At 44.2% G+C, this 15,633-nt stretch overlaps 1 protein-coding gene and 1 long non-coding RNA gene across 15 annotated transcripts in view; one reads left to right on the forward strand and one right to left on the reverse strand.

Moving 5' to 3' along the window:
• LOC137518602 (poly(rC)-binding protein 3-like) overlaps positions 1–15,633 on the forward strand; it is a 1,088,021-nt gene that overhangs the window by 944,250 nt on the left and 128,138 nt on the right. The window contains exon 1 of one of the 12 annotated variants that reach the window (XM_068236685.1): positions 15,262–15,332. The exons of the other annotated variants lie outside the window; for them this stretch is intronic. The gene's annotated coding sequence lies outside the window, so the exon portion shown is untranslated. Of the gene's footprint in view, positions 1–15,261; positions 15,333–15,633 lie in introns of those variants that run through there. 12 annotated transcript variants of the gene reach the window in all.
• LOC137518603 (uncharacterized) overlaps positions 15,130–15,633 on the reverse strand; it is a 57,923-nt gene continuing 57,419 nt past the window's right edge. For all 3 annotated transcript variants that reach the window (XR_011020855.1, XR_011020854.1, XR_011020856.1), the window contains one exon: positions 15,130–15,404. This is a non-coding gene — a long non-coding RNA (uncharacterized lncRNA). The remainder of the gene's footprint in view (positions 15,405–15,633) is intronic.

A 15,633-nucleotide genomic window follows, 5' to 3' on the forward strand; every position in this document is an offset into this window, starting at 1 on the left:
GCTAAGGCGAGGCGTTGGACTAAAGAATGCCCGCATGTCGGATATCACCATGAGATCGCTGGAGTGTCCTGTCCTTGCCTGCGTGGACATGGGAGAAGGATTACTGGCAGTGGTACCTTTATTGCGTTGTGCTGTGACATCACCCTTAAACGCATTGTAAAGCATAGTTGCCAGCTTCTTCTGCAAGTGCTGCATCCTTTCTGCCTTCTGGTGATTTGGAAACATCTCCGCCACTTTGTGCCTATACCGAGGGCCTAGTAGCGTGGCCACCCAGTACAGCTTATTCCCCTTGAGTTTTTTTTATACGGGGGTCCCTCAACAGGCTGGACAGCATGAAAGACACCATCTGCACAAAGTTGGATCCAGACGTACTATCCATCTCCTCTTGCTCTTCCTCAGTGACGTCAGGTAAGTCCTCTTCCTCCCACCAGCCACGAACAATACCACAGGAACGTTGAGCAGCACAAGCCCCCTGCAACACCTGCTGCCGTTGTTCTTCTGTCGCCGCCTCCTCCTCCAAAGAAACACCTTCCTCATCATCCGAGTCTGACTCCTCTTCCCCACATGATTCTTCCTCCTCCTCCCCCCTCTGTGCTGCCACAGGTGTTGAGGAATCATCTGGTTCTGATGATAATTGATCCCACGATGCTTCGTCCTGTAACTGTTTCTGTTCACGCTCCTCCACAGCTTGATCCACCACTCTACACACGGCACGCTCCAGGAAGTAAGCGTACGGGATCAAGTCGCTGATGGTGCCTTCACTGAGACTCACCAGGTTGGTCACCTCCTCAAACGGCCACATGAGTCTGCATGCATTTCGCATGAGTGTCCAGTTGTTGGGCCACAACATCCCCATCTCCCCGGAGTGTGTCCTTCTACTGTAGTTGTAGAGGTACTGGGTGACGGCTTTCTCCTGTTCTAGCAGGTGAGAGAACATAAGGAGGGTCGAAATTCCAGCGAGGTGGGCTATCGCAAATCAGGCGTCTCACTGGCAACTTGTTTCTCCGCTGAATATCGGCAAAGTGTGCCATGGCCGTGTAAGACCGCCTGAAATGCCCACACAACTTCCTGGCCTGCTTCAGGACGCCCTCTAAGCCTGGGTAATTTGACACAAATCTTTGAATGACTAGATTCAGCACATGTGCCATGCAGGGTACATGTGTCAGCTTTCCCAAATTTAAAGCAGAAATGAGATTGCTGCCATTGTCACACACTATGTTGCCGATCTCCAGCTGGTGCGGGGTCAGCCACTGATCCACCTGTTTGTTAAGAGCAGCCAGGAGAGCTGCTCCAGTGTGACTCTCCGGTTTGAGGCAAGACATGTCTAAGATGGCGTGACACCGTCGTACCTGGCATGCAGCATAGGCCCTGGGGAGCTGGGGCTGTGTAGCTGGAGAGAAGATCGCAGCACCAGCAGAGTTGAACTGACACTCAGCCAAGGAGGAGGAGGATGACGACAGTGAAGAGGATGTAGCAGGAGGAGAGGAGGTGGCAGGAGGCCTGCCTGCAAGCTGTGGAGGTGTCACAAGTTGGTCCGCTTGCACAGCCACGTACTCCCTGCTTGTCAGCGGTCACCAGGTTGACCCAATGGGCTGTGTAAGTAATGTACCTGCCCTGACCGTGCTTGGCAGACCAGGCATCTGTGGTCAGGTGGACCCTTGACCCAACGCTGTGTGCCAGAGATGACACCACTTGACTCTCAACTTTACGGTACAGTTTGGGTATCACCTTTTTAGAGAAATAATTGCAGCCTGGTATCTTCCACTGCGGTGTCCCAATGGCCACAAATTTGCGTAAGGCCTCAGAGTCCACCAGCTGGTATGGTAAAAGCTGGCGAGCTAAATGTTCCGCCAAGCCAGCTGTCAGACTCCGGGCAAGGGGGTGACTGACAGAAATTGGCTTCTTATGCTCAAAGATTTGCTTCACAGACACCTGGCTGCTGTGGGCAGAGGAGCAGGAACCGCTCAAGGTTAGAGGCAGAGTAGAGGAGGGTGGCTGTGAAGGTGCAAGGGAGAAAGCGGCTGAAGATGCTGCACCTGAAGGAGGAAGAGGAGAAGGAGGGTGGCTTTTCTTTTGTGTGCTGCTTTTGCTCAGGTGCTCTTCCCATTGCAGTTTGTGCCTTTTCTCCATGTGCCTTCATAAGGCACTTGTCCCTACATGGGTGTTGGCCTTTCCACGGCTCAATTTTTGGAGGCAGAGAGAACAGATGGCATTGGTCTGATCTGAGGCAGACACATTAAGAAATTTCCAAACCACTGAGCCCCCCTGTGGTGATGGCACTATGGTGGCATCAGCAGCTGACGTTGAAGGGCATGTTGGCTGGCTGTCCATAGGTGGTGATACATGGCGCCGGACACTGCCACCAGCTGTTTCTGACGACGAGCTCCCCCTGCTTCTTTCAGGAACTCGTCTCCTCCTACTCCTCTCTGACTCCCCCTCTGAACTGCCCCCCTGTTCATCTCCTTTATTGGGAACCCACGTGGCATCCGTATCATCGTCATCATCATAATCATCCTGCCCAGCTTCGCTTGCCTCAGACAGATCCAAAACTGCATCAACAGCAGGTACTTCATCATCCTCCTCCTCACACGTTACGTCCATATTGTCGCCTAACTCAGAAATATGAGGTGGTGTAACTTGCTTAGCGCCTTCATTTTGTTGTAACAATAATGGCTGTGCATCAGTGATTTCCCACCAATTAACTCCTGCAAAGTGTCCTGCAAAGTGTCAAATGCAGCGGATGTGGTGCTTGTAGTAGCGCTGGTGGCTGCGGAAGATGAGGTGTTCTGTGTTAAATAGTCAAACACGTCCTGACAATCTTGGGAGTTGATGGAACGTGCCTTCTTCTGAGCACTGTACTTTGGTCCAGGGCCACACAAAATCACATCAGCACAACCTTGAACAGACCTGCCGGGTGGCCTTCCTCTGGGTCTGCCTCTATCTCTGCCTCTACCTGTTTTGTCCGTTTTGTCCATATCGGGGGGGAGGGGATGAAGTGAAAGGTATGCACTGACTTGACTAATACAATGTGCAGTCACACAGGTGCAGTTAACAGGTATGCACGGAGTGGTATATCACACTGCATGCACTCACCTAGGTAGGTGGGTGCACTGAACACAACAGGTAGGTATATGCAGTGATGGGTATTACAAATGTGCACCTGTCTCACACACACGTACCGTGAACAGGTACAGTGACTGGTGGTATTAAATATCACACTGCGTGCGCTCACATAGGTAGGTGGGTGCACTGAAGTGAACAACAGGTAGGTATATGCAGTGATGGATGGGTATTACAATGTGCACCTGTCACACACACACAGGTACCGGACAGGCACAGTGACACTGCGTGCGCTCACGTAGGTAGGCAGGTGCACTGTGAACAACAGGTAGGTATATGCAGTGATGGGTATTATAATGTGCACCTGTCACACACAGACAGGTACTGGACAGGCACAGTGACACTGCGTGCGCTCACGTAGGTAGGTGGGTGCACTGTGAACAACAGGTAGGTATATGCAGTGATGGGTATTATAATGTGCACCTGTCACACACAGACAGGTACTGGACAGGCACAGTGACACTGTGTGCGTTCACGTAGGTAGGTGGGTGCACTGAAGTGAACAACAGGTAGGTATATGCAGTGATGGGTATTATAAAGCGGGCCACAAAAAAAAAAAATAGATCACAAGAACAAGATTAGCTCTCAAAAGAGCTGTTGAGGAGTTCTTTTTTAGCAATAAGAATCAGCAAGGAGCAAGCTAACAAGCCTACAAGAGCCTAACTAAGCTTTCCCTATGAGAGTCTGCAGCAGCTCTCCTTTCTCTAATTACTGCAGGCACACGAGTGAGTGAAAAGCGTGACACTGCCTGCCTTTTATAAGGGGGGTGGGGCTCAGGAGGGAGTGTAGCCTGATTGGCTACAATGTGCCTGCTGACTGATGTAGAGGGTCAAAGTTGACCCCAATGATGCACTATGGGAGCGAATCGAACTTCCGGAAAAGTTTGCGGTTCTCCGTGAACGCAAACCACAGAAGTTCGTTGGGAACCGTTCGCCGGCGAACCGTTCGTGCCATCTCTACTAAGGATAACACTGTTTATTTTTAACATTGCAGAGTAATTAGCATGAGAGAAGACAATACTGTCTACACATAATTGTACATTGCTAGCCATTGCATCTCATATATTGGCATACATATGAGTGAGCATTTCTTTTTCTTTTTCTTCTGGTATATGAAGTGAGAAGTAGGTAGATTTGTACCTGTGCCACAAAGTTGCTACACCTGCCTTTCCTTTAGCTCCCTTTACTGTCACCAGAAACATTGGTTATGATTTTGGGTACCAGTTTACACATGAACCTTGTATAGAAACAGTAATAGGATCCCAGGCAAGCAAAGCAGCCTGTTTTATTGAGAGGGGAAGAGGGAGGATGAGTGGGAGGTGCAGCATTGTGAAGAATTCTGTAAAATACCAACAGTGTCAGTCATTAGGGCTCTAACACAATGGTTTACTAAGAGCAAAGTCAGTGGCATTGCGAAACACCTATACTCACACTAGATTTTTACTTATCACAAATGATAACTTATAACAATGAAAGTGTAGTGTGTACAGTGCTGCCCATAATTACTCATACACCTGGCAAATTTTGAGATAAAGTTACTATTATTTAATCAGCAAGTCATTTTTTGACAGGAAATGACATAGATGTCTCCCAAAAGATAATAAGACGATGTACAAGAGGCATTATTGTAGAAAAAAAATTCTTAGCTTTTATTTACATTTGAGCAAAAAGTGTCCAGTCCAAAATTATTCATACCCTTCTTAATAATCAATAGAAACACCCTTATTGGCTATTACAGCAATTAAGCACTTCCTATAATTGCAGACCAGCTTTTTGCATGTCTCTACAGGTATTTTTGCCCATTCATCTTTAGCAATGAGCTCCAAATCTTTCGGGCTGGAGGGTCTTCTTGCCATCACCCTGATCTTTAGCTCCCTCCACAGATTCTCAATTGGATTCAAGTCAAGACTGTAGCTGGACCACTCAAAAACGTTCCAGACTGCCTGATGTTGTTGTTGAGAATCATCATGTATTGCTCTTTTTTTATGGTGCTGTTGACTGTGATTAGGTTCCCAGGTACATTGGCTGAAAAACACCCCCCAAAGCATTAGATTTCCACCACCATGTTTGACAGTGGGGATGGTGTTCTTTGGGTTGAATACTTCTCCTTTTTCACGCCAAATGAAAGAAACATCATTGTGACAAAACAATTCAATTTTTGTTTCATCTGAACATAACACAGAAGACCAAAAGTCTTATTCTTTGTCCAGATGAGTATTTGCAAAGGCCAAAAGAGTTTTTGTGTGCCTTATTTGGAGAAGTGGCGCCCTCCTTGGTCTGCATCCGTGGAACGCAGCAGTGTGCATTGTCCATTGGATTGTCTGCCTCGAGATATTTCCAAAAGCAAAGCTCAGATTCACCAGGATGGCCTTGGTGGTGATCCTTGGATTCTTTTTCACCTCTCTCACTACCCTCCTGGCCAGCACAGGTATCACTTTTGCCTTCCGACCACGTCCTCTGAGATTTTCCACAGTGCGAAACATCTTGTATTTTTTAATAATTCTTTGCACTGTAGCCACTGGAACTTAAAAACATTTAGAAATGGCCTTGTAGCCGTTTCCTGACTTGTGAGCAGCCACAGTGCGCAGCCGCAGGGCCTCACTGAGCTCCTTTGTCTTAGCCATGACAGTCCACAAACCAACTGCAGAGAGCTGCTGTTTTTCACCTGTTGAGTTGATTAAAACATCTTTTCCCAATTAATCAAGGTAATTAGGATGCTTTAGAACAGCTTGGACTATTTGGAATGGTATAGAACTTTGGATTTTCCCTCAGACTGTGACAGTTTGTGAAGGGTATGAATAAATTTGAACTGGACACTTTTTGCTTAAATTTTAATAAAAGCTGAGAAATGGTTTTGTTTTTTTCCCCACAATAATGTCTCTTGTACATAGTTTATTATCTTTTGTAAGGCACCTATGGCATCTCCTGTCAAAGAATGACTTGCTGGTTGAATAAAAGTAACTTTAAGTCAAAATTTTCAGGGGTATGAATAATTATGGGCAGCACTGTATATGTAACTCCACTATCCATGAGGTCTGGAGACAGCTGCGGTGCACATGTAATCTTCCACTGAATGTACAACAGGATGAGTAGTGACCACTGAAGACTTTTAATGCACAGCTGTAAAGTACAGATGCTCCCTACATGGAATGTAAATGAATGAGCATATTCATCTCGCATCACTACTACTCCTCACAATTATAACCAGGGCATGACTGTACATTGCAGTGACAGTTAATTAATCTGCTAAATATATACTGCACAAGAACAGACAGGGTACATGACCAAATAACTAAGTCACAAACCCGAACATGAATTGCAGGAGAGCTCATAAGACTCAGTACTTTCACACATCAAGCTATGTAATACCGTGATTTAATATAATATTATATATGGCCCTTCACTTGTTCTTCTTGCAGCCTTATCCTAAACACATTTAAATATGTTTTCCTTCACGAAACAACACTCAATACAGTTTAATGGGAAATGAAAACTGTATTTTAGTAGGTTGTACATTTTTTTAAAATAAAAAAAATGAAAATGACACACTGGCACAAGTATCCAGACTCTGCACTGTACTACACTGAATTTAGCCCTGGTGCATTCCATTCTACTGAGTGTTATTAAAGCGGATATTCTTATGAAACACCACAGCTGTGAAACCGCTCTCATCCAGATCTGCAATACCGTAATCTGCTCATGCCAAGAGACAGAGACAAGTTCTCCAATCTGATTTTGCTGGACCTCTCTGCAGCTTTGATCACCCCCAGAGTTCACCTCAAAACTTTTGCAGCCAAAGCCTTCTGTCATGCTGCCCCTGCACTTTGGAACACCCTACTACACTCAGTTAAGGCAGCTCCATAGCTGGAGGTGTTCAAATTCAGACTGAAAGTCCACCTATTTAGTCTGACATTTATGGACATGTAGATGTTTCCTTTGTAGCAAATTGACACCCCAACTGATTACTGCTCTGAGACCTGCTTATGGGCTTTGGGTCCTCTGCGAAAAAATGTTTTACAAATGTTGTTGTCTACTTTAGAGATTTTTTACTGTTACAGTTCCTGGAGAGTTTTATCTTCATAGAACCCTGAGGGACTGCTTAAAGACAGGTTCAATAAAAATTACCTACATGTGGATTTAAATAGTTTCCCATATAGCGACTATCAACGGAAGGTAATGAGTGTTACGGGATGAGGGTAAAAATGACTACAAATAAGGTTGGCTGTAACATACTAAAAAATAAAGAGGTGTGAATAATTGACTCATTGGTTATTTGGAACACTGTATCAGATGTAGCTGCCATCCATTTACATGCAGTACATAATTACATGAAAAAAGAGTCATATTTTAGCAATATTTTAAATGCATATTAAACTTTTGTTGATTTTTTTTATTTTGTATACAAGGAAAGCTTAGAACTTGAGTCCTTCAGTTCCTGTGATAAAGGTCACTAAATCAAGGAAGCGAAGTGAAGTCTGAGATTGTACAGCAGATGGGGAGACCTCCATCTATGAAACATGCTATTTCCTTTCAACTTCAGCTCCTGGGACAAAATGTGGGTGCAACCTAACTGGGAGATATGAAACCCTACCTTATAGGTTTTTAATCTGTTGTAAGCAGTGGCGCTGTGGCTTAGTTTTTGGAACTCCTGCCTTTTATCACTAGAGTCCCAACTTTGATTTCCGATCAGGACCTACTCTTGATTGCCTTGGTGTCTGGGTTCCTTCCATGTGCTTAATTTACTTTCCACAAACATACAGGTATACTTATGAGTTTTCCCAGAAATTACATATTGAGCCTTGCTGAAGAACAGTTAGTGATGTGAACAAGCAAGTTGTTTAGTGGATCTTGTAAAGTGGGGGCAGGAAATGTGTCTACACTATACAAACACATAGCTATAGTAATAAATAATGATGACAAAAATATGCATCACACACCAGAATATTTCCTAAGCAACCCTGCATGAATGTCATATTGTGAAATAGCAGAGGCTACCATTAGTAGGGCTTCAGATATATAACTCTTGACTACTGGCACAATATTCCTTTAATGAAACCTGCATAAAAGAGCTTTTATGTGTAGCTGGTATGATTGTGCAGCAGTGGGGGTTTGCATATACTGTACTTTCTTCTTTTCGAAGGTCCCCTTTTTTTAATGACTTCTAGAAATATAAAGTAATCCTTTTGTTCTAGGGGAAGAACACGTATGCCCCTTGTGACTTAAAATGATAAAATATAGTTATGCCCTTAAACATGTTTGTAGTTTATCTGCTCACTTAATATACATATTCATTCATTTAAGATCATGCTTCTCTGTTTGCAAAATCTAGCTTAAAGGCATAATTTATATGCACACATTTTGTACCATTCTGACAAAAGCCTGATGGTCTTTAAGGAGAAAACCAGAGTGTCATCTGCACTGGACATGGTACCTTCTCTGACATTGTACTGTGCATTAAGACACAGGTACTTCCACATGTATGCAGCTACCACTACACAGTCGATGCATGCAGCTACTTCTTATTTACTCTTAGCTGCAATTCCCTATAGCTCCTTCGTGTGGGTAGCCTATAGGTTAAAATCTGGAAATTTGGAAATTTGGGGAGGGTGGAAAAAATGTGCAGTTTGCTGCTCTCAAATACATATGTATAAATAATGCACTGCACAATATATTTTGTACTTTTTATAAAAGAACAGAGATTATATAGCTTGTAGCTGTGATGCCTTCCTTCCTGCTGACCCCAAGTTGGTCTAATTGGATCCAATGATATTTAAAACTTTATGTAACCTGGCTGGCCAACAAATCAGAGGTAGAATATTCTCATCCTGTCACTGAAACCATGGCTATGATTGATGACTGCGGGTTGACCAAAGGCCAGCCTTATAAATCAGGTGTAGTAGGTGGCTGGGATGCAGGGACCAAACACTATTCAAGTGGAAATGAAGTTCCTATTCAATGCAAATTTTATGCTCATCCATAATGGTTGTTTGCCATGTGAGGGGATGATGCACTTTGTCCATATTTTGGTGTATATAACTATATATTAACCACTTTACCCCCACGCGTACGCATTTCTCCGTCCCTTTTTCCATCCTTTCACCACCAGGGATGGAGAAATGCGTACTTTCCGCGCTCCCGCCACTGCCCACGCTCCCGCTTGCTCTGGCGCGCACTCCCGCTCGCATGCACGCCCGCTTGCCCGGAGATCAATGAACGGGAAAATCCATTCTGGTTCGTTGATCTAAGCCCCGCAATGATCCGCTGCTTCTCCAATAAGCAGCGCGATCATTGTGAAAAAAAGTTCCCAGCCTCTTTGTACTTCCTGCAAGCGTCCTTCCGGATGCTTGCAGGTCGCATAAACAAAATGTTACTGTGGCCATCTTGTGGCCAAATAGTAAAACTACACCCTAAAGCATTTTTCACATACAAATAAATTGGTTTTACACACAAAATTGACTCCTTACCTCCCACACTCCCCAATTTATTTTTTTTTGTAATAAAAAAAAAATTACAATAAAAAAAAATACATAAATAGTTACCTTAGGGACTGAACTTTTTAAATATTTATGTCAAGAGGGTATAACACTGTTACTTTATAAACTATGGGCTTGTAATTAGGGATGGACGCAAAACTGAAAAAGATGCACCTTTATTTCCAATTAAAATATTGGCGCCAAACATTGTGATAGGGACATAATTTAAACGGTTTTATAACCGGGACAAATGGGCAAATAAATTTCGTGGGTTTTAATTACAGTAGCAAGCATTATTTAAAAACTATAAAGGCCAAAACCTGAAAAATAATAATTTTTTTCCCACATTTTTTCCTATTTTCTCATTAAAACACATTTAGAATAAAATAATTCTTGGCATAATGTCCCACCTAAATAAAGCCTAATTGGTGGCAAAAAAAACAAGATATAGTTCATTTCATTGTGATAAGTAATGATAAAGTTATAGACGAATGAATGGAAGGAGCGCTGAAAGGTGAAAATTGCTCTGGTGGTCAAGGGGTAAAACCCCTCAGTGGTGAAGTGGTTACCGTATTTTCCGCCGTATAAGACGCACTTTTTCTCCCCAAAAAATGGGGAGAAAAAGTCCCTGCGTCTTATACGGCAAAGGCAGGGAATCCCCGACTTACGAACGCCCGCCGATACGAACCGCGACCCGCCGGCACATCGGGGATTCCCTGCCTGTCCCTCCTCTCCCGCCACATGCCTGTGCTATCCTCCTCTAATCAGTTTAGCGTGTGTGTGCAGAGCAATCTGCCCCCCGTGTGTGCAGAGCAATCTGCTATGTGCCGCCCCCCCCGCCCCCCCGCGTGACTCCACTCCCCCCGCATGCCGGCGCTATGCCTTTCTAATATACCGGCCTCTGCTATCCCCCTGTAACATTCTGGCCCCCCTCGTTTGCCTGCAGCAGCAGCGGCTCACCCGGTCAATGCCGCTACGAGGACTGCAGACACCCGGCTACTTCATACACGTCCTCTTGTGCGCGGCTTGATTGCGTCATCGCGACGCGATCAAGCCGTGCACAAGAGGACGTGTATGAAGTAGCCGGGTGTCTGCAGTCCTCGTAGCGGCATTGACCGGGTGAGCCGCTGCCGCTGCAGGCAAACGAGGGGGGCCAGAATGTTACAGGGGGATAGCGGAGGCCGGTATATTAGAAAGGCATAGCGCCGGCATGCGGGGGGAGTGGAGTCACGCGGGGGGGGGGGGGGCGGCACATAGCAGATTGCTCTGCACACATGGGGGGCAGATTGCTCTGCACACACACGCTAAACTGATTAGAGGAGGATAGCACAGGCGGGGGGGGGGCACGGGCACACAGGAGGACACCAGAAATGGCATTGAAAAGTACCGGAGGGAGACAGGGGGCACACAGGAAAGACACAGGGGGTACACAGGTGAAGACATGGGGCACACAGGAGAGAGACAGTGGGCACATAGGACACAGGGGGTACACAGGAGAAGACAGGGGGCACACAGGAGATAGTGGGCACATAGGACACAGAGGGTACACAGGAGAAGACATGGGGCACACAGGAGAGAGACAGTGGGCACATAGGCCACAGAGGGTACACAGGAGAAGACAGGGGGCACATAGGAGAGAGACAGTGGGCACATAGGACACGGGGTACACAGGAGAAGACAGGGGGCACATAGGAGAGAGACAGTGGGCACATAGGACACGGGGTACACAGGAGAAGACAGGGGGCACATAGGAGAGAGACAGTGGGCACATAGGACACAGGGGGTACACAGGAGAAGACAGGGGGCACACAGGAGATAGTGGGCACATAGGACACAGAGGGTACACAGGAGAAGACATGGGGCACACATGAGAGAGACAGTGGGCACATAGGACACAGAGGGTACACAGGAGAAGACAGGGGGCACATAGGAGAGAGACAGTGGGCACATAGGACACAGGGGGTACACAGGAGAAGACAGGGGGCACATAGAAGAGAGACAGTGGGCACATAGGACACAGGGGGTACACAGGAGAAGACAGGGGGCACATAGGAGAGAGACAGTGGGCACATAGGACACGGGGTACACAGGAGAAGACAGGGGGCACACAGGAGAGAGACAGTGGGCACATAGGACACAGGGGGTACACAGGAGAAGACATGGGGCACACAGGAGAGAGACATGGGGCACACAGGAGAAGACATGGGGCACACAGGAGAAGACAGGGGGCACACAGGAAAAGACAGGGGGCACACAGGAGAGAGACAGTGGGCACATAAAAGGCCACAGGGGGTACACAGGAGAAGACATGGACACATGAAGCACACAGGACACGTGGGAGACATGGGGCACTCAGGAGGACACTTGGGGGAGGTCATGTACAAGATGCTCCTGAAATATGGACGCACCAGGTTTAGTATATATATATATTTTTCCCTGGTTTTTGCCCTCTAAATCTAGGTGCGTCTTATATTCCGGAGCGTCTTATACGGCGGAAAATACGGTAATTATTATTAATAGCTTATACCCATTCTTGTGAGAGGTTTAACCACTTCAGCCCTCAGTGTTTTTCACCTCCCATTCATTCGCCAATAACTTTATCACTACTTATCTGCCACCAATTAGGCTTTCTTTGGGTGGTACATTTTTCTAAGAATTATTTTTTTCTAAATGCATTTTTGCAGGAATGTTAGGGAAAAAATGGGAAAAAAATCATTATGTCTCCGTTTTTGGCCATTATGACTTTAAAATAATACATGCTACCATAGTGAAACCCCACATATTTTATTTGCACATGTGTCCCAGTTATTACACCATTTAAATTATGCCCCTATCACAATATATGACGCCAATATTTTATTTGGAAATAAAGGTGCATTTTTTCCGGTTTGTGTCCATCACTATTTACAAGCGTACAATTAAAAAAATAATAATAGTAATATACCCTCTTGACATGCATATTAAAAAAAAAAGTCCAGACCCCTAGTCATTTTTTTAATAAACAAATTTATTTGGGTATTTTTGAGAGAGTGTGAGAGGTAAACAGTTAATTTCAAATGTAAGTGTGGGTCTGTGTATTAAAAAAAAGTATGTAGATGTAATTTTACTATGTGGTCATAAGATGGCCTCAGTCAATTTTTTTGGGGCTCCTGTAAACATACAGGAACTGAAGAGTGGATGTAGAAACAGTGGCTTCTCATAGAAGCCAGCAATCATTCTAATGGGGACTTAGATCAATGATTGGGAACTGTGTTCCCATTCATTGATCTTCAGGCTAATGGCAGTGGCGCGGGACCGCATGCAATCGGCCCTCAGGAGCGTGCTTTAGCTGGACAGCAGCCTTTTGGACGTAACAGTTACATCCAAAAGGCTTAAATGGTTAAGGAAGAGTTTAGTAGTGTTTTATTAGCAAATTTTATGCTATTCATGCACAAACAACATGCAAATAGGAAGGTACACATACCCTAGGCTTGTACATACATTGCCATTGTACATTGTACACAGCACCATTGCCCACAGGGGGCCGTACCCGTCTTGGGGCCAAGTGGAGAATCTATTGCTATGGAGGAAAGTTGAGGGACAAGGGTGTGGCACATAACTGGACACAACAAATAAGAAGGAGAACAATAATAGCCTTGGACTGTGCTTGGATGAGATGATCCAGCTGCCTTCGCCAATAACCATCTAGTGTCATGAAGCCTTTGCCTTGGGCAGTTGGGACCCCCTCTTCTGAGAATCTAGCTTGTGTAGAATGACCCCAGTGTGCTGCCAAGAGATCCAGAGTGCTGACTCATTGAGTCAAGTGCAGGCTGAGCCAAATGTTTTCCCTACTAACCCCTCCTCCTCAATCTCAACCCACCATGCTCCACGCTGTTGTTCCTCCTCTACAGCAGCAAAACACACTGCTAGCCTGTAGGCTACACACGCAGCTGTACAGAACACATCCCCAAAATATTGCAGAGGTTTTTAAGTGCTAAACTTTGCAGAGGACCAAAAATTCTTACATTAGCTGCTGTGGAAAAATGCAAATGTTTTTCACATACAAACAAATGAGGTGTCTGACAAAACACATACAAAATACGGGTGCATACAAATGTGAGCTCTGACAACCTGAAATATTACGTATGTCCTCCACTGTTGTTTATCACACTAATATTAGCGTATTGTGTAACAGAGCCATGAATATATACAGAGCAAATGGTCAGATATCCACAGTGAACACAGACATATTCATTCTGCTTTGTTTTAAAACTACAAAGAATGTTGCTAATACGAATGATAAATACTGCAATGTTGAGTCTGGAAGAGCAATGCTGGGTGACAAGGGATTTCAAATTTTAATGACAACACTGCCTTAATTAAACATGTGGCCTCATCTGGCTAGTAGATAATCTCTGAGTATTTTGTGATCATAATTTATTGCGTATTGTTTTTTTTTATCAGGCCAATCTTTATTTTGTGTGTGTTTAAACCAGTTGGATAAATCAAGGTCATTCACCTTACACAGAATACATTTCAAAATATATTATTGACCCCCACTGTGCGTAGCATTGCATCATAGGTCCCACTGCAGTAAAGGGATGAAAGATTCACAAAAACTGTAATCGGCTGTAAGGGATTATGAAATCTCTAGCAGGAACTGGCAGGACCTTGTCCTTGGAGGCAATGGCTGCTATAGACACAAATATACTCTGACATTGCACAAATTTAGCATCCACATTTTTTTTATATGCTGCAAAGAGGGTTTTGCCTTGAGACCAAAATATCCCATGAGCCACAGGCCAGAGTGCGTTACAAAGCAGGCTTGAGTGTGAATATAGCACTTATAAGAAAGTGATACGTCATCAACTAAAATAGTGTTATCTAAGATACTTTGCTTAACCCTTTACATGCTGTTGGAGACTATGGAGCTAATTTGACATTATGAAGCAATAAATAGTGATATGCTAACCCATTACAATGTTTTTTTATGGTCCCTCACCGAGGAAGTACGTCACATAGAGCGAGGCTATACTGCACATTATAGTAGAAGTCATGGGTGGAAATATTGCTTTTTATTAATACAACATGGTGCAAGCTCAAAATTAAATTGAATTCTACCTTAATCAGAAAATAGACTTTGAAACATATCAGAGCACTTGTCCTTTAAATTTATACTGTGCTGTTAATGCACTCTAAAACCTTAGAAATGTATTTATGTACAACATTTTGACATAGTAGGATTTTTGTTTCGACATAAGGACATTACAGTTCTGGGGTCATGTACAAGTGAGGATTGAGAGAAACAGGAGCTTCTAAGCAATAATTCCATTTTTGTGACATAACCCTATCGGCTAAGAGCAAAACAATTTGCTATTGAATTCAACACTGGTCCTTAGGTCTTGGAAACACAATTTGTAGAATGTTAGAAGAAATCCTGTCATGTTTAGATGGGATCATCTGATTGAAAGAGATGACACTGTTAAGTCACAAGGGCTAACTTTCAGTAAAATAAAAAGAAGTATTTCATAACGTGTTCCAGGAGCCCGCTCTCTCACTGTATGTTGCTTTCATTTTGTAAGCATACTTTAATGCCTTCATTCCTTTGTGTGATTTGGAATACCCTACACATCATCTTTACTGAACATTATCAACAAAGCACACACGGTTTTTCATTTTGAAGGAATGGAAGCGGAGATCTGATCTTGTCGGTGTTCTGAACTATGACTCCAAGAGTTGCCAAGAATCATCTGGGTATTTGGTAGGTGTTGAGAAGTCTGTAACATACTGACTTGGAATTATTTGTTCTTCCTGCAATATTTCCCCATTAACTCTAGAAAGGAAATTGTAAAACAGGTCAGAAATCAGGAATAAGAAAAAGAAACAGAAACCAACTGACTATAATCCAATCTGAATACTGTATATTGTAACTTTTTTCCAGCAATATCACAGCGAGGAAAAAGAGAAGGTGCATTTGCACACACTGAGTGTCTCCTTTATTTGGAACTATTAATACAGGTCATTAGATTACCTCATGTTCTTGTCATGCTGCTTCATTGATT

The sequence above is a fragment of the Hyperolius riggenbachi genome, chromosome 5, assembly GCF_040937935.1.
Source record: "Hyperolius riggenbachi isolate aHypRig1 chromosome 5, aHypRig1.pri, whole genome shotgun sequence".
Taxonomy (NCBI): Eukaryota; Metazoa; Chordata; class Amphibia; order Anura; family Hyperoliidae; genus Hyperolius; species Hyperolius riggenbachi.